The sequence below is a fragment of the Apis laboriosa genome, unplaced genomic scaffold (genome assembly GCF_014066325.1).
Source record: "Apis laboriosa isolate Shangri-la unplaced genomic scaffold, ASM1406632v1 scaffold34_cov151, whole genome shotgun sequence".
In the NCBI taxonomy this organism is placed as follows: Eukaryota; Metazoa; Arthropoda; class Insecta; order Hymenoptera; family Apidae; genus Apis; species Apis laboriosa.
Window position 1 is genome coordinate 8852415 of NW_025222928.1, and position 19565 is coordinate 8871979.

At 35.0% G+C, this 19565-nt stretch overlaps 1 protein-coding gene across 1 annotated transcript in view; it reads right to left on the bottom strand.

Annotated features, from left to right (window-relative positions):
• Positions 1–19565, bottom strand: part of LOC122715360 (division abnormally delayed protein) — a 96894-nt gene that overhangs the window by 10187 nt on the left and 67142 nt on the right. The gene's annotated exons all lie outside the window — the stretch shown is intronic.

The window sequence follows — 19565 nt, forward strand, 5'->3', positions numbered from 1 at the left end:
AGAGAGAGAGAGAGAGAGAGAGAGAGAGAGAGAGAGAGAGAATGGCGAAGCTTGGATGGGTAGGATGGTGAACACGACGACGGCCGTTCAACTGGAATTGACACGAGGAGGAGGAAAAGGAAAATAATAGGAAAGCAGAGAAGACAAAGGGTGGGGGTGGATGCTCACCGAACCCGGAACCGACACAGAGAGCGGACATGACAGACTTTGAGAGGCGGATCGCGTTTAACGCGGCTACGAGAATAGCCGAGGATCCTCCAGATACGCGAAGATTGACTTAATTAGCGAGCAGAATCACCCACCTCGACGCATGGTTGAATAACGAGGAAAAGGAAAAAGAAATAACCAGTTATCTCTTTCCAACGAGATTTAACCGAGTCTTTTGAGATATCGAGAGGACCGATGTCGAGATTTTTCCCTGCGTCCGATACAACGAGAGAACACTTTGTACAATCAATCGTACAAACGAAATGTTTGAAACACGTCGAGCGTCGAGAAAGAAGTACCGATGAACTTTCCATAACGTGGATTATAATTCGTATCGTATTTATCGAATTATACGATTTAGCATCGTGTACAATCGTAACGTACAAATGATTTTATTAAATTGAACTTTCCATAACGTGAATTAACCTTTCTTCCTGGAATTTCTGTTTATTAATGAATATTCTCGAATAATGTGAAAAGAAATTATTAGGTTGTATCACATGAAATTGCCGTTTTTATTAATCGGAAGAAAAATCATATATTTTCGAAACTATAATAGATTTTAACTGATTTCATTTTTTTAAAAACTTCATGGTTTTAGCGCGAAGAATAATCGAATGCTGCGATTATAGCTTCTCAAGTGTCGAATATATTTTTTTTTAGAAACAACTGTAAATGACGAAACAAGTGATAATCGGTTAATAAAATATATATATAATCTGGTGGATATAGTGAATGCGATCAAACATTGTCATGCAAAAGAATAGATTCATCTCTATTGATTAATGCGAATTGTTTCTTAATTAATTTCTTGGCAATGTGCTGAATTTTTGAAATCACCATCAAACAATCTTCTCATTAATAGAAAATATCTCCGAAAGCTAACCTAATATTTCGATATGCTTCAGGTGCATGTGATCCAGCTTAAACTCATATAGGAATGATCTTCTAAATTCGTTCACTTCTTAAAATATAATTAAAATAATACAAAAAAAAACTTATTACACAAAAGAAATGTAAGAGAACAACGTTAAGATATGCTAAGCAAAAAATATAGGTTAAGTAGAGTTTACAAGTCGCAGTCGATTGTTACTTATTTTGAAATTGGCAACTTCATGTGGTACAATCTAATAGTATAGTTCACCGGTAGAAAGAAGTCTCGCGATCTGATTGGTTAACGTGGAAGGAAACGCCTATTTCACACGCATTTTTCTTTCTACCATGGTATTTGTCACATATACTAATTCAGAACAACGATCTGTATTTAAACCTCGATACGTAGCATAGGCATATAGAATCCAGAAAATTTTATCGAGATAATATAAAAATTTTTTTATTTTTCATCAATTCTAATTACCATTCGTAACAATAATTTAATTTATATATATATTTTCGCATTCGAGTATATCAATAAGCTAGAAATAGTTTCGAAAATACTTCAGCTTCCAGTCTTGGATGATTATCCTAACGTAACTTCATGAAAATGAAAATAATTTTTATAATTTTGAATATTCAAATTATAGTTAAATTATATTCTTCTACTACTTATTATGTAATAAATGATATCAAGATTATCGACAAAGCATCTAAATTGAAGTAAGACTTCTTTTCATTAGTGAATTATACTAATTTTTTTTTTTACGTTATTCCAGAATATTCGTCGGTAAACAGAAATTCCAGGGAGAAAGGTTAATCCACGTTATGGAAAGTTCAATTTAATAAAATCGTTTGTACGTTACGATTGTTCACGATGCCAAATCGTATAATTCGACAAATATCGAGATAACGATACGAATTCGATACACGGTTCCACCGATGAAATCGATTCCAATGCTTCATCGTATTAATTATCAAAATGCTATCCGAAATACTAAATCTGTCTTACTTGAAATCATTTATGCGAATTTCTAACTATACAAATTCTCCACCATTTTATCCGCTCGATTTCGCGTTTATTTAACGTTCTATTACACGTTGAATTAAAATACACGAAGGGAAGTGAAATATAGATGAAATTCATATTTAATTAGCGATCGAACGTTCCACGTTCCTATCTCGTTTGTCGCTTCAAACGAGCGCCAGATTGCGGTACTCGGAAAATTATATTAAAATTGATCGGTGTGTACCCAAACGATACAAGCGATCTCTGTTCTTGTGATATACACAAGCAAACTACTTTCAGAAGTTTGATAAAGCTCTCTTTAAATTTACATGCTGTTTGTTGCCAAGTTCCACATACTTTTCCGTCTACTTTACCGACGGTAGTCTTATCTTCTTATTTGCAACTTGTATTAAACTTGTTTCCTTCTTTAGAGGAATGCGAAACGAATAATTGGTTTATCGAAATGTATAATTCAACTGCATTTTTCGACTTCGCCTTTCCATTTCCGTTGATATAACTAATATAACTCGTAACATTGGTAAATTACACATTATTTTATATTCCCAACGAAAAGATTCCTTTTCGTCTTAACAATTTCGTTTCATACAAGAAATACAAAAAATTTCAATCGAATAATTGAATATACAAATCTTTAAACGAGGTCAAATTAAGGCATAAACTATAATTATCGACAAATTAACACAAGATCTGGATTAAATTATTCCATTGAACAAGCTTTAATTCAACATTTAACATTTATGGTTATTTAATTTAGAAAATTTTACGAATCCCTTCTATGTATTATGCCAATTTTTGTGTCATAATTTTGACAATAAATGACTAAGGCAATAGTTCTCAACTATTAAAAAGAACTAAAATTTTTGATATTATTCGATTGCTGCGATTTCAATAATTTTTCGTGATAAAATTCTATTAGCTCGAAATATATAAATCAAGAGACTTTGTAAAGAAACGAAGCACTTCAAGTTGATTTTTCATTCCCCCCTCCCCAAAAAAAGGGAATTATTTTTTTCTCTTTTTATTTTCTAAGAACGATTCGAAACCTCTAGTTCACTTGACCTGGAAATTTCGCTCGTCCTCGCTAAATTTACATTTGAAATTTTCCCTGGCGGAAAGGAAGGGCGGAAGGAGGCGGGGGAGGGGGAGATTGGCCGACCTGAGACAGTCGAAGGAAGAAGCAGCCGGTTCTTTCTTCCTCGAACGTGGCCAGCCTTCAATCATTGAGATGAAAGGTATCGCCGTTGCATTTGCAACGATTGCAAAAGGATCGACTGGCGGGTATTAGGATCCGCTATGAAAGGGTAAATCTTGGTAATGCGTCATAATAGCGATCGAATCCACGTTCGATACGAAACGTGCTCTTTGTGTTCGAAACTCGACTAATGTAATAAGAATTTATAAATGGAAATGAAATATAGATTAAAAAAAAAAAAAAAATATCTAGAGAAAAAGCGACAGATATATGAGATTATTTATTTAATTTAATTTAATCTATCGATCGGCCATCTTTTTACATTTCGAAATATTTCCCGTTCCGAGATAAAAACGGTTGGCTAATTGAATTTTAAAACTTACATATTTCGAGTTCCGACAAGGAAATTTTACTTACTTACTCGTCAAGAAAATCGTAAAATACGTAAAATTCAAACGAATTCAAACGAAGCATCGAACGGAGAAATTTCGTACGCGAGGAAAAATTAAATTGATTTCATTTAAGACTATCAACGGGGACGATTCAAGATTCCTCTTGCGCGAGGCAACGCAAATCGATCTTTTAATAATATAACGCGGTCATTGTGACTGAAGAAATAGCTCGAGGCAAAGACTCGCGCTATTTGCCACGTTTTTTAATAAGAGACGAGCCGATGCAATTACGCTCTTTCTAAGGTCTCCGTGCGATTTCTATGGATCCGTTGAACGGAACAAAAAAAGGTGGTGGGGAGAGGCGCGCGCACGACACATGAAACATTTGTTCGTCGAGTGGCTCGGACTCGTTTAAACCTCTTGTTTCAAACTTTTGTTTCGAGCTTCCGTTCCACTGATATGAATCGCAGGGAACAAAGGGGAAGAAGAGATCGGGTATGCGTATACGTGCACGTATACAGTAAATGGTATAAATCTTATCAACTATGATACAATTTTCCCCGTACGTTATTCTCCCGAAGAGCGCTTTTAAAGGACCAAAACTTGTATATACTCGCGATGAAGCGTCCATTAAGGAGAAAAACTTTCGAGAGAAATCTTGCGAAAGATTTTTACATTCTCCACAATTTATTCTGGAATAAATTTTAACAATGGCGTAATAATTCGGGGCTAATATGTGTTGTACATATTTAAATATGTACAAGAAATCTTTGATTTCTCGAAAATTCGAAAAATAAAATCAAAAATTACTGAATTATAGTTTGATCATTTATCTTCTTCCGCGAGAATTATAAATCATCGTCAATTTTGAATATCCTCAAAGTTTTGATTTCTTCAAAAATTCGAAAAATAAAATCAAGAATTACAAATGTATCACGTATGTACGTAAGTTTACGTATATTACGTCACGTAGTTTCGTCATTTATCTTTTTGAAAATTTTTTTCCGTGAAAATTGAATCATCGTCGTTGGAAATTGCTAATGGAAAAAAATCCGTTGATCAGTTCTTCGCTAGTTTTTTTAATCGTGAAATTCCGATCGCAAATATTTAACGACTTGATACGAGTAACACATCTCGAATTCGCTTAATCATGTATCTTATCGGGCACAGTGATGTATGTAATTCATTAATAACGTTCTGGAAACCGGCTGATCACATAATAAACGCATTGAGTTCTGAGCAGTACCGGGAATTTCTTGTAAAAATGGGTAGCTCGAAGAACTACCTGAATTTCCAGCTTCCATAATTAACGACCACCTTTTCTAATTAACTGTCAATCCCTTATCACGAGATTTATAATCTGTTTTAGACGAATGAAAAATTTCACAAATGACGTTGTAACGATAAAAAAGTAAAAGAGTAAACATTTAATTATGCAAAAAAAATTTTAGTTAATGATTTTAGTTAATGATGAGTTCTCATTTTTGTTACTAGTTTGTCATTATACTAGTTTTTGGTTCTAATATTTTGGTCCAAAGTACGTGTTATCGTGGGTAAATGGGCATTCGCGGTTTTTTAATTAATGTCGCGATAAATAGATTACGGTTTGCATTAGAATTGCGAAAAAATAATGATTTGATTCGTTTCCTTTTTAATTCGAATATATCTATTCATATTTATATTTTTGTTAAATTCAATTTTAAGAGAGATAAAGTGATCGCGTTTTTAAAAGTAGCGTTTTTACGTATATAAAGTGGCCATGATTCTTCCATTAATACCGTGGAAGTGGTCCTGTTTTTGGATCTCCAAGTGCAGCTATAAATGCTGCAAGAGAATGATCCTTCCAGATCAACCTCTTCTAGCTATCTTTTCTTTTTCAGCACTTCTAAATATATGTTGGTAAAAAATACTGATAAAAAGTTTGCGAATATTTTTTTTTAATTGTCGCAGTAATTACTTGAAATCATTACGATTCTAGATAAGAATATAAATTTATTCAATACTCTTACTTCATAATACATTAATAAAAATTCCACTTCACTTCTTTAGAATGAATAACAATCGTTGTCAAACTTAAAAATTAAATTTCATATGCAATTTTATTCAATTTTATAAAAATTTTATTTAAATTTTCTTTTCTTTTTATAAACGAGTCTCGATGCGTAATCATCTCCTCCCTGGCGACACTTGGTAATTGGTATATTGGTATATATTAAAAAAAATTAGAAAGATTACAAAGTTTATAATTTGAATAAACGATATCAAGAACAACGCGCACACTGTCCAATTTAAACTTGGCAAGATACTTTTTACGTGTTTAGCCACTTAGTCCGGACTGTAGATATCGTATTTCACGCACTTGCTGCGAGATCTTTGTCGCGGACATCGATCCGTTTTGCTTGACGGTGACCTTCGCAATGAATGTTTTTTTCCATTCGGGCACAGGAGCCCGTTAATGGTGTCTCGCGTGCGCGATCGCGTTGTTGCTGTTGCTCGCTCAATCGTGTCCTAGGAGAAATTCACGGCTTAATTTTTGAATTTTTTCGAATTCTAAATTGAGGATGTAATTAAATTGGAATTTCCTTCGGGTATAAATTAAACTTGTTTTTCAAGATCGAGATCAAAAACAAGAGTAAACAAAGTTTCAATTCTCGAATAATCTATCCACGCTGATGATGAATATCCTCGGATACATTAATAAGAGCGGATGTTTTACGCTTTGATAAAGTTAAAATTTATGAAACTGAACGCCAGTTACGCTTTGCTAATTTCGTATAGAGCAACGTATAGTGCACGGGCCGCCGTTTGTTGTCTCGCAGGCGAGAAGATTAATCTCGAAACTAATAACTTCATTTTTGTACCAATTATAATGGAACGTGTTAACTTTTCGCATCGCCCCGTGTTCTATATTAATTAAACGCTTTGTATCAAACCAGACATTTCTCACTGATGCGTGTTAAGTTTAATCCAAATTTATGACTCAACATTTCGAAGAACTAATTTTTCCGCAATTACAAATTCCTTCAGATCATTTTCATTGTTTATTTACGAGGTAAAATTAATTTCCTTCGTATTATCGAGCAACGTGTGAAAACGTATCGAGCGTATTTTGCGCGTCACGGACCGTACACGAACACTCTTGTCTCGACATCCTCAATGATAAGAAGTTGAATTCTTCATAATTAACGACACTCCGCGTAATTAACCCGCTCGTCTTCGATCCCAATGATCTATCTATCTCCACGTCCAGAACAGAATCCTGTGGAACGAGCGAGCCTCTCTATACGAGGCGAGGTATATATATACGCTGCGAGCTAGAAGAAAAGAGAAAAAGAGCGGTGAAAAGGATGAATGGAGGAAAGGAGAGAGAGAGAGAGAGAAAGAGAGACTGGGTGGAGTGGGGTGGAGGAAATGGAAGAGAGACAAGTCTGTGGAACGAAGCGGGGAAGAGCGGAAAAAGCGGTTAGGAGAAAGTGAAATAAAGAAAAGCGAGTGAAAGGGAGAGACGGGCAGAGGGGGAGATAAAGAAGAGAGAAAAGGTGCACCGTTGCGCACGAAGCCTAGGTTCCGCCCGCGGGATTATTAATCAACGAGCAGGCGGCGCGGAGCTCTTTAAGCCACCGTCACACCAAAACCACTAGGCTACGATGATTACGAATTTCCACCTCTCCCCCATACTTCTTTTTCATTCTTTCATCCCGTAAGAGCCAATCACCCGGTGACTCGCGAGAAATTAACCGTGGAACGCGATCGATAAGGAATGCGTTTAACCGCCGCCCTAAAACCTATATATCTATCCAGTGTTTTGTTCCAAGTGATCGATACCTTGCACGTTTTATAGCTATAAATTTTAATCTTTTAACAACCTAAGGGCAAACATAAAGATGATTCTCGTCGATCAAACGAACTCTCGACGTTTTTTTATCTACAAGTTTTTCTTACGAACACAAATTATTCCATTTCTATATTTGTTCATATATTGCGTGTAAACGAGTAAAAAGTAAATTTGTTACCATAATTATCGTAATTCGTTGTGTTCCATTACATTGTTTCCATTACAAATATTCCAATCGTGAAATTACGAAAGCAGCAGCATGTACAACGAACGATCAATAATTGAAAATATAGTTTTATGCAAATTTGAGAGAAAGAAGCATAGAGAGCCATATGCGTGCAATGGCGCTTTAACGGTATTAATGCATCGCGTCTAATTGAACAAGAAACAGGTCGATAAAACGCAACCGAGGAGAGTTGCAGTGGAGGGAAAAAGGAAACGCCACCTGTTCCACGAAGGTTGGTCTGGCAAGCGAGAAACTAGTCCGAGAGTCTCGAAAACCTGGACTGGACTGGACAGTGTCGTATAAATCGCGGACAATTACCGGCGCAGACAGGAATGCCGTTCGCATGCCACCGAGGCTCGAGAAAGAGAGAGAGAAAATCTCGGAACCGACGTCTAGTATCTCACGATGGAAATCTAAATGAGATTCGATCCGTCGAGGAAGCCTTCCACGATTCAATCCTCGTAGCCAATCGAGGGAAAAGTGAAACCGCCTTTCTCGCCCCTCCACGGTAATTCGATCTGATCTGAACGTGGGCTTACCTTTTTTCTCTTTCTTCTCCGAATTCCCGCTTTCACACTGGCAGAATATTGCCAAATTTTTGCAATATAAAATATAAAAATAATATACTTTACATCTATTGTCTATTACTTAACCACATTTACGAAAAAGTGAAACTATCTTTCTAGTCCTTCAAGCGGTAATTCAAATTCGATTTGAACATGGGAATTATATTTTTTCTTTAATACTGGCAGAATATTGGCAAATTTTCGTAATATTTTGCTATAGATAATATAAAAATAACAATGTTACACTTTACATCACTTTACATCGTCAATTAACCTAACTAACCTAACTAACTATATTTACGAAAATGAACAAAAAATTTCTTTTTTCAACGTACACGAATCGATCCTTTTCTATCGAGAAATTCAAGTTTTCAAGTTTTTCCGATACTTTTGCGAATTTCTCATTACGGAAAATTTACGTACAGGTTTCTTTACCTTTAATATTGGAACAAATATTTCTCGAACATTATAAAATGTCTGCCGCGTTTCTTCCTTTCGTTCTATGAACTGTCAATGAAATTTATTTTGCCGATAAGTTAGTCCGCGATTGAAAAATTTTGATCACCGCCATCTCGCGTTTGGACGCTCGAAGCTCCGATTTGTTATTAACATAACAGGATGCGCAAGGAGGTATTCGAGTTCGCGTGACGTCACAGAGAAGGAGAGCAATATCGTGCGAGAAGGACGGATTAAGGATAAAGGACGCCATATCGAAAAATTATTAATTATTCGCTTTTTTGCTGAAAAAAATTTCTGTACTTTTAAGCTCGCATCTTAATATTGAAACCTCGGATAATCTTCTCATGTTAATTTTAACGTGAAATTCTTTCTAATTAATTATTTATTAACGATTATTTCGAAAAATGTCGCAGTTGCGAACTTTCATTCCGGAATAAACAATCGATTTATTCGATCGAAGGACAACAAAATTGCGCATAAAATTTATATGTGAACGTAAGGAAGGAAGTAACGTTTCAAATGCATACAATAATATTTAGAAATAAATCTTATAACAATGAAAAATTAGTAAAAAAAACCTATTGCTTACCATTGTTGTCGATCTTAATATCACGTATTAATTGTTAATAAACAATTAAATAAGAAGAATTTCGCGTTAAAATTGACACGAGAAACTTGTCTGAAGCTCTAGCTACAAGATGCAAGCTCAAAAGTGCGGAAATTTTGATTAGAAAACGAGTGATTAATTAATTTTCAACATGGCGTCTTCGATGCCTTAGATAATTGGTCGCGTTAATCTTTGATAAACAATTAAATAAGAAGAATTTCGCGTTAAAATTGACACGAGAAACTTGTCTGAAGCTCTAGCTACAAGATGCAAGCTTAAAAGTGCGGAAATTTTGATTAGAAAATGAGTGATTAATTAATTTTCAACATGGCGTCTTCGATGCATTAGACAGTGCGACGCGTTAATCGTCAATAAACAATTAATTAGAAGGAATTTCGCATTAAAATTGATGCGAGAAACTTATCTGAAATTCTAGCTTCCAAACGCGAGTTTAAACATGCAGAAATTTTGAGTAGGAGACGAATAATTAATGAATTTTCCACGTGGTGCCTTCAATGTATTAGAAATTATTATTGGTTAATTGTTGATAAATAATTAATGGGGAAGAATTTCTCGGTAAAATTAACGTGAGAAACTTTCTTGAAGATCTGGTTTCAAGAAGCGAGCTTAAAAGTACGGAAATTTTTCACTAAAAAGCGAATAATTAATAATTTTTCGATATGGCGTCTTTATCCTTAATCCGTCCTTCTCGCACAATGTTGCTCTCCTTCTCTGTGACGTCACGCGAACTCGATACCTCCTTGCGTATCCTGCTATGTTAATAACAAGTCGAAGCTTCGGATGTCCAAACGCGAGATGGCGGTGATCAAAATTTTTCAATCGCGGATCAATTTATCGACAATATAATAGACACGATTAAAAATTTAAAAACTCAAAGAAAAAAAAAAGTATATTTTTATTATTTCATTGTGTATATACATTGTGTATATATTTTCACGCAAAGGGATATAATAATTCTCGTGGAGAAAAATTACTGCTAACGATTCATCAAACGGAATGGAAAACGCTGTACTGTGTTCTTTATATCGACCGAACAATATCAATGTTGCGGATCGAACGAGTTCAAACTTCGAGAAAAAGGTTCCCGGAAACTGTCCTTTCAACCGGTCTTCCTCGAAATTACGCTTCGTTGAAAAAGTTCGATCGCTTTTACGCGAAATAGCTTTTTCGAGGTGATATTGGATTATAAAGGGAAGAGTTGGTAGCGAAGTTTAAGACAAATTTTAAATGTATTTTTCTACAGAATTCGCATTAGCATAACGGATATAGCTTGATAATCGGTTCCATATCATAAATGCAGCGTTAAAAGCGAGGAAGCAAAAATTTCAAAATTATCGAATATCGCGTTCAATGTTAATTTTAAATTCGTTTAAAATTATCGCATTTCTCTTTTCCCGCGTTTGGAATAATTTGTAGATGGAGGATCATCAGTCATCGACGACAAACAATTATCGTTACGATCGCGCGAATAAATTGCCAGCAGTTAAAGGAACGGCGTTATGCACGCGAACGTTCTACAAATAATCGGACGAATTAATTCAACCAGCAGAAACGAAAGTTCGCACAGTTAACGTGACGATAGGCCATGTTTCTTCCCCATTCAACAGTTCCACTTCCCGTTATCGCCGACACTTTCCTTTTACACAGAGCGATCTGTACATAATCTGAGGAACGAGTAAAAGCCCATACCTCAGATTTATCGAACGAATTCGATGGTATTGTCGTTATCGAAAGAAAAAGAAAGAGAAAGAGAAAGAGAAAGAAATATCGGAAAAAGCAGGGGTGTCATCCATTGTTGTTTTGCGCTTGTTAATGCGCTATTTTATTAATACATCACGTTTCTTTCTTTCCCTTTTCATTCGTGTAATCAATTTTGATTTCGCGTTTATGAAAAAGGATACTTCGATGTATATCGTTACATTTTCATTTTTTTTTTTTTTTTTTTTTTTTATTAAAATTATCTTCACCCTACACGAGATTATTATCGAAGGGAAGATTGAAAGATTCGTACGAACATGGCTGAAAAAATAATACGATATACTTTGAATATTTTCTACTTTTTTGCATATCAATGTGCATTTTTCATCGAACATCCGCAATTTAATTACACGTATTTTATATACTCGAGTAAAGTATCGTACTAAAAACTGTAATTATTAAGCTATTAAACAAGACTTCCCCCTCGTGTTCTTTCGCCGTTTTATCACCTCCTCTCCCCCGTCTTTTCTTCTCGCCCTATGCCCTACAGGAAAATTCGAATATAATCTTCGGGATGAACGGGATTGCTACGAGGATTTATGGAACGAAAACGCGGAACTATTCTTGTACACTCGTTCGAAAGAAAAGGTATCGCGTGGAACGAGATTGAACGGCGATAAAGGCCAAAAGAGAAGAGGGCGCTGAAACTCGAAAAACTGTACGAAGCAGAAGAGGGGGAAGTTGAGGGGAAGAGAAGGATCGTTTCGTATGATGGCGAAACGTACGGTTCGAGAATACGTTGGACAGAGATGCGTGACAGAGGTCCTGGAAACGGATCGTATATTTATATGAGGAAATAAAACGAAGTCGTCGCCCCAAGCAACAAAAGAGGGTATACGTTTCCATTTCGCGCGTCCTTCCTTTCAGAATTACTACGGTTTGTCGGATATAAAGGAATAAGGAAGTGAGAATGAAAGAAAAAATTGGTCGATATTATATTATTTATTTATTTATTCGTTATTTCAATATTCGATTTCAAGGATTGTTAAATTATTAAATAATTCGTGTCTCCTCGATTCAGATCGTTTGCTCGCATTAAAAACGTGATATAATTGATCTTATGTAGTTTCTTTCTTATCGTTTATTCGTGCCGATTTTCCAATACTTTCACGACAGCTTTTTTAAATTTCATCATATTATTTCATTTATAATAATTCGTATTGGCAATTACAAAAGAGAAATCGATGAAAGAAATTGTTTTCAAACCATTGTTTACCGGTGGAAAGAAATCTCATTTTTACACGCATTTTTATTTCTACTATGTCATAGTTGTCGCATATAATTCAAAATGATTTGTAGCTAAATCTCGATGTATTAGTGCATAGACATCCAGAATATTCTAACATATCGATATGATATAAAAATTTTTTATCTCTTATAATAATTACGATTTGTAACGACAATTTAATTTATAAATGTAATTTTATATACGAATAAGCTAAACATACTATAGATTCAGCTTTCAGCCTTGGATGACTATCCTAACATAACTTCATGAAAATAAAAATAATTTTTACGATAATTTTGAATGTTCAAACTATACCTCCTCTTTTATTACTGTGTAATGCTGTGTCAGGATTGTCAACAAAACATTTGAAGGACTTCTCTTGCGTCCTGCGAGACTTTTTTTCAGCAGTGAATATTGTTCATTGGTGGAAAGAAGTCTCGCGGAACGAACGCGAGTCTGATTGGCCAACGTGGAAGGAAACGCCTATTTTCACATATATTTTTGTTTCTACCGTGGTGTTTGTCACATATACTAATCGAGAACGACGATCTGTATCTAAAGTTCGATGCGTAGCGTTAGTAGACATGGAATCTATAGAATCTAGAGAATTCTAACGTATTGATATAATATAAAAATTTTTTTATTTCTCATTAATATATATATACCATAATTACAATTCGTAATGATAATTCAATTTATAAGTGTAATTTCGTATTTCGAAAATATTTTAGCTTAAATGATTGACGTAATTTTATGAAAATGAAAATAATTTTTACGATTTCGAATATTCAAATAGTGTCAGAATTCCAGCAATGAATTATATATAGAGAAGAAGGATACTTTTGTTATCAAAGTTGGATTCATCAATCCAAAAATTAATACATATGAATTCGGATTAAATTTATTTTAGATGAGATGTTTTATCATTATACTTTGGAAAAAGTATGGAAAAAGATATTCATGAACTTGGGGCGAAAACATGTCGTAGGGTGAAAAATAAGGCATAAATTTTTCACTTTTCCTTTTTCACTTTTTTTCATTCTCGTTAATCACTTAAACTTACCATGCTTTTCTTAGAAAATCGATACTTTAAAAGCTAAAAAACAGATATCCATCTAATTTATTCACAGTATTTCTCCCGCATTGATCGGATTAAATAATAATTATCGGAAATTGCTGCTGCTCTCGGAATTCTATAAATATATACATCTATTAAATCACCATTCATTGCGCGTAATTTAACATTTCCTTCGAATTCATTTAATATCGGCTTGTAAACAAAAATTTCTAGACAAAAAAAAGAGAGAATCGTTGGTCGCTCCTAAATGATAAATAAAACGTCGAAGCATCTCGAGATAATCCTTGGATTTGTTAGAAGACGTTCAAAGACGGAAAGGAAGTCGTGTATCTTGTTCGATGCAAATGGATGGATCCGATCCGAAGACGCGATAGACACGGCAATGGAGCGACGACAATTATTATCTATAATCGGTAGCGGTGGCGATTTGCATAAAAGAAGGCAGGTTGGCTCGATCGAAAGTCGGCTTGCCCCTATTAAATCGTTTGCTTGATTGAAAAAAAAACTCGTCGTGTCGCCGCGTCTCGAGAAAACCGGAGGCGGCAAGGACGCGTACATGTACAAGTTTTTTTAAATGGAAAACATTGAGAAAGCGAGGATGAATAACGGCGACAGCGATGAGAGAGAGAGAGAGAGAGAGAGAGAGAGAGAGAGAGAGAGAAGGAAACAGACCGCAACTTCGATCGATGAAAATTAATTTCGCCCTCGAATTGAAATTTTTGAATCCAAGAAATCCGTATTATATTCGAAAAAGCGGGAAGTGAGACACATTTAATAATCCAAAGTATACTTTTTCGTATGTAATTCTGTATAATTGCATTCTCTTGAATAATTTTACCGTTGATCGTACCCTCCATTCTTCGAAGCGGTGTAAATTGTGGCGGACGACAAATGGACCGCATTGCGGAGATACAGATTTGACGCATAATACGTAGGTATACAAAAAAAGGCCATCGATAAATACATGATGGTATGTAGGACGACGGGCGGAAAACACGGCCAACAACGACGAGGTCGACGAAAGCGCGGCACGGACGGAACGATATGATGCACGGGGCTACGAAAATAGGAGACTCGATGGCTGCCGCCGCGGTTATTATATTATGCATGCCAACGTGTCTGATTAACTAATGTCAAAAGTATTCGAGGCGACCTTGGGACGACCCTTCACCTCGCGAAACGCAAAAAACGATCCGACAGAGCGACCGAAATGCTCGTCCCGGGCGGAACGATTCCCAGAGGGAACGAGCGAATAGGGGCACGAAAAGGAACGAGCGAGGCTAATGACGTAATAACGGAGGAGTGCGTGCGCGTAGCGTGGTATGATCGCGAATTAAAGCTCGGCCCGTCCAACGATCGTCTCGATGTGCCTCGATGACGAATAATCGCGGGAATCGAAGGATGATCTCGATCGCGTAGGTGGGGAAAGGACAATCGACAAAAGCATGTCGTTGCACGCGGTATACCGAGAGAGAGAGAGAGAGAGAGAGAGAGAGAGAGAGAGAGAGAGAGAGAGAGAGAGAGAGAGAGAGAGAGAGAACAGTCTGTGAGACGCCAAGCCGCCAAAGAGTCTGGCAACCTCCTCCTCCTATTCGTCGTCGTCGCCTACTTTTCTCCGAGTTGCGTATAACTAGTACACGATGTTCCAACGATCTTTGTCTCATCTAGGATGAAACGTTGGCCGCGAACCTGGCAAAACGCCTCGGCTACGAGGTCACCGTGTCGCAATCGTTCCCTCTGCTATTTTTCACCGCTTCCCTCTCTTTCTTCACCGTTACAAACATCGAATTGCGAACGTCTTCTCCATCGATTTTGTCTTGAGAGGGAGGAGGATAGGTCGTTCTCTTTTCAATACTTTTCGGGAGGATCTTAATTGTGAAAGAGAACGCGAGAACTTAATTAAAATCGATTAAAGAGTAAGAAGGAAAAGAGAAACGTTTTGATTCTTTTTATTCTTTCATTTCGTATATTTTGAAAATTATTAGGATAAATTTAACAAAAATAAAATAAAAATTTAATCATTATTCGTATTAAAAGTTATTTTAATAAAAATTAATTTCAATTTAATATTTACAAATGGAATAATTTATTTTCAATCAAAAGGTGTATAATAAAATGAAAAGGGAAATTATGAAATCGAAGAGGTAATTTAAGAGTTAATTCGCCTTTTCTGGTTAAAAGATTAAGTTGAGTTTACGAATTATCCAACCCATGTTTTGTAACATGGATACGCGTTGCCAAATCCTTCAAACGTATTCGTCATTACGAATAATTATATCGCATAGTCATATGCGCGATAACTCGAATCAAAGGGGTACGCGTCATTGTAATTTTTAGTTACCGGTTTATATTTAGAATTCCAGCTCGATCCTTCGAAGCTTCGGTTTCCATCTCGCGATATTTCGTTACCGAGCGATAAAAGAACGTGAGTCACCGAATTCCAAATGCCCTTCTTGTTTCGTAAACAATTAACCGCCGTGTCTCCGATGCTGCTCTCCGTACTGTAATAAAATATTTCTTCTCTTTCTCTCTCTCTTTCTCGTCTCTCTCGTTTCGAATAAAAAGCATTCTCCTCTTTATCCAGCTTCTTAATTATAACCAAGTTTGTATACGTACGAGGAGATACGAGGTATAAGCGATAAACGTTTCTCTTCGTTTATTTATCTTCATTGTTCAACCGCTCTTTCTCCTCTTAGACAGTTGTCGGAAACTTTCCATGATGCTTGGTAAGGTGTAACTAGATTTTCTTTTCTTGCGATTTTACCTTACCATCGATTAATAATTATTTTGACTTTTGCAACATTTAACTTTTCAATTTCGAAGATGCAACATAGCAATGTATATTTTAAATTTCAAAATATTTTAAATTTCAATTTTAGCAATCATCCAAAAATAAAAAAAAAATAAAAATAAAATGTTTGTCAGGATACAATATATGCAAAGAATAAATATTAAAATTATATTTCTTAAAGCTATTTCGTTTCTCTCAATGTTAAACAATTTTTCATCGCAATTTTCTTAATTCTAAAAGACTCAGGAATACGAACATACTATATTATCCTAACTTCATGAAAATGAAAATAATTTTTACGATTTTGAACATTCAAATTATAGCTCTTCTAGTATGTAATGTATAGTGTCAGGATAGTCAACAAAAAGTCTGGAGTGGGGATAGAAGGTCCTAGCGAAGGATCCTCCTTGCCCCTGTGCCGTCACGCGAAACTTCTTTCCATCAGTGAACAGTAAAAGGAGATAATATATAATTTTACGATCGAAAGAAGCCGTGCTCTTGAAACATATTTCAACGAGACAAAAAATAAAATTCCGAATGTTATCTGTCACGAAAAATAAAATTCCGAACGTTGATAACAAAATTCGACTTTTTGTTTTTTTAAACAGATCGAAGAACATTGGAAGATACGATTGTCATTAAAAGAAATGAAATTAAGAATCATAGAAAGAAGATTGATTTCCATCGATGAACAGTATATATATATATTATAATTAGCACAATTTTATAATAAGGATAGAATAATCGGATTACTTTGCATTTTCGCTTAACGAATATATAGATAATGTAATTTTAATTCACCGCGTATATAATCCGATTCGATTCGTTATTCGAAACGAATATCGAAGTTAATCAAGAGCGGGTATGATATTGTCCAGAGGTTGGACAATCGAGAGGTTTCGTTTCGTTCGCGAAACCAATCCTACGATTTCTGGGGCTGAATCACGCGCGCATGGTCACGAATAAGCGAGGAACTATTGAATAATTCATCGGAGGAGGGAAGTACGTCGAAAATTGTTAATATATCGCGATTTTACAACAACGCTTGTTGCATTCGTTAGGACGAGCATAACGCGTATAATGACGATAATAATTTTTATCGCGATACACGCGATCCCGCCCGCATTCGTATTCCGAAACGAATTTTTCCTGCCCCGATGATTTACGTTAATCGATGCAAGAATATTTCGCATGCGATTCTTCTTATTCCCGATTATTACACGGTTACGGATTTGACGATTTTCTTTCTTTCTTTCTTTCTTTTTCATTCGCATCACTTCCCACGGTTATTATTCCATCCTCGTCTCTCCTTTTCTTCCTCCTCCCTCTCTTGCTCCACTAGGTCGCGTATTAATTGAAATGTTACGTCGAAAACGCGTTCTCTCGCCCTGTTGTTATTGTTGTTGTTGTTGTTGTTGTTTTTGTTTCCTTTTGTTTTGTTAACGCGTAACCTACGCCACGGGTTAAAAGGAGAGGAGAGAGAGAAAAAGAGACAGAGAAAAAAGGAAAACGTTGCTTCGTCGATGGTGAAATATATCGCGACGAGCTTCTCTCACGCTTCTCCTCTCCGCGCTCGGTTGACAGCTTCCTGTTCCGAATTTGCACACGTTTGATATTCATGCTTGTCACTCGTGTGATATCCACGAAACCGTTGTTCCTCTAAATGACTTTGACACGGTATATCAAAATTTCTTCTTTTTTTTTTTTTTTTTCTCCTTTTTTCATACGAATATATTTCTATACAAAACGAGTTTCGAACACTCGTGGAAAAATTGCATGGAATTTAAATCGATACGCGACAAGTTGAGCCAAGATTGGTTCTATGATAACGAAGATAAAATCTGATATATTTCCAATACATAACCTTTTTTTTTTCTATTTTTTTTATTCATTTATATTCATCTCTCTGGCGAAATATATGTACGAAGAAAGAGTACTTCTCTCGTCGTGTGACGAAGATAAGTGAAAAATTTGCTTAGCTATCCTAAACCGTGGTTTAATAACCGAATAAACAAATGGTGCAGAATAAAACGCACGGAATATATCGAGTAAAAAAGTTAAATTGGGAAACTGGTATGGTTAGAGAGAAGTTTCTGATTTAGTAATTTCTACGTTCCCGTGCTTATCCTACACAAATTTCAACTCTCTCGAACGAAACGTCGCACGGTGATTCGAATGATAGGAGCTGATTGCACAAAATTATTTTTTTCCCGTTCGGAGCTTATATGTGGAGATTTAATTTTTAGAAAACTATACTCCGCTTTTTCATTATAATTTATTATATCATCAAGAATGTATATATAACATAAAAATACGACTAAATATGTAAAAAAAAAATACATAATAATCAATATATAAAAAATATATAAATATTTGTGATTTGAATCGAATTCGATAAACTGGACCTTGAGAATTCGAAATGGTATTTCAAAGAAACGGATATTAAGGAAAGAATACTTATTAAAAAAAGAAGTTATGGCCGTTTACTACGAAATGTCCTCGACAATCCTATCCTATAGATTATCCGATAGATATGGATCAGATATGGAACCTAAACAATGACAATTTAACGAAATAACGATAAAAACGATGAAAATTATAAAATGAAAAAAACTCTGTGAGAAGACATACTGCTCAAAAATTGAAAGAAATAAAAAGATTGCCAACTAAAATTAGAAATATTATTATCAATAATATATATATATATTATAATGGCTACGTGGTGAGCCCGTACATATTTAATACAGTTTCGCAGTTTTGCAAATCAAATATGGCGGTAAAAAAAAAAAGAAGATAGAAAGTTTCTACTTTTCGTACTATTATATTTCGTATTAGAACTCTTGTAGACGAATCGTTACATCGCGCGAATTTTGAATAATTACTTAAAATAATTACTTAAATTTAATTTCCAAAAAAAAATTTATCGATAATTTGTAACGATTTAAAACAGAATTGTTTTAAATTGTTTCCAAATTATTTACAAAATGAGATGTTATATCCAAATTATTTACAAAATTAAAGTTTAAATATTTCTTGAAAAATTTACAAAAATACTTCTCAACTTTGATCGATTATCTATATCAATTCTTTGCCTAAATATACAAATACTTTTTTTAATCTGTGAACATTTATAAAAAAAGAATTTAAAATTTCAATGCATGATTGTTATTTTTTTACACATTTTTCTAAAATAAATATTTTTCCACTCGCAACGGTGGAATACACTCAATCAATACGCAATTCGATAAAATTCCTTCTTTTCATCTTCCTTTCCATCCACCTATACCGTGGAAAAAGTTCTA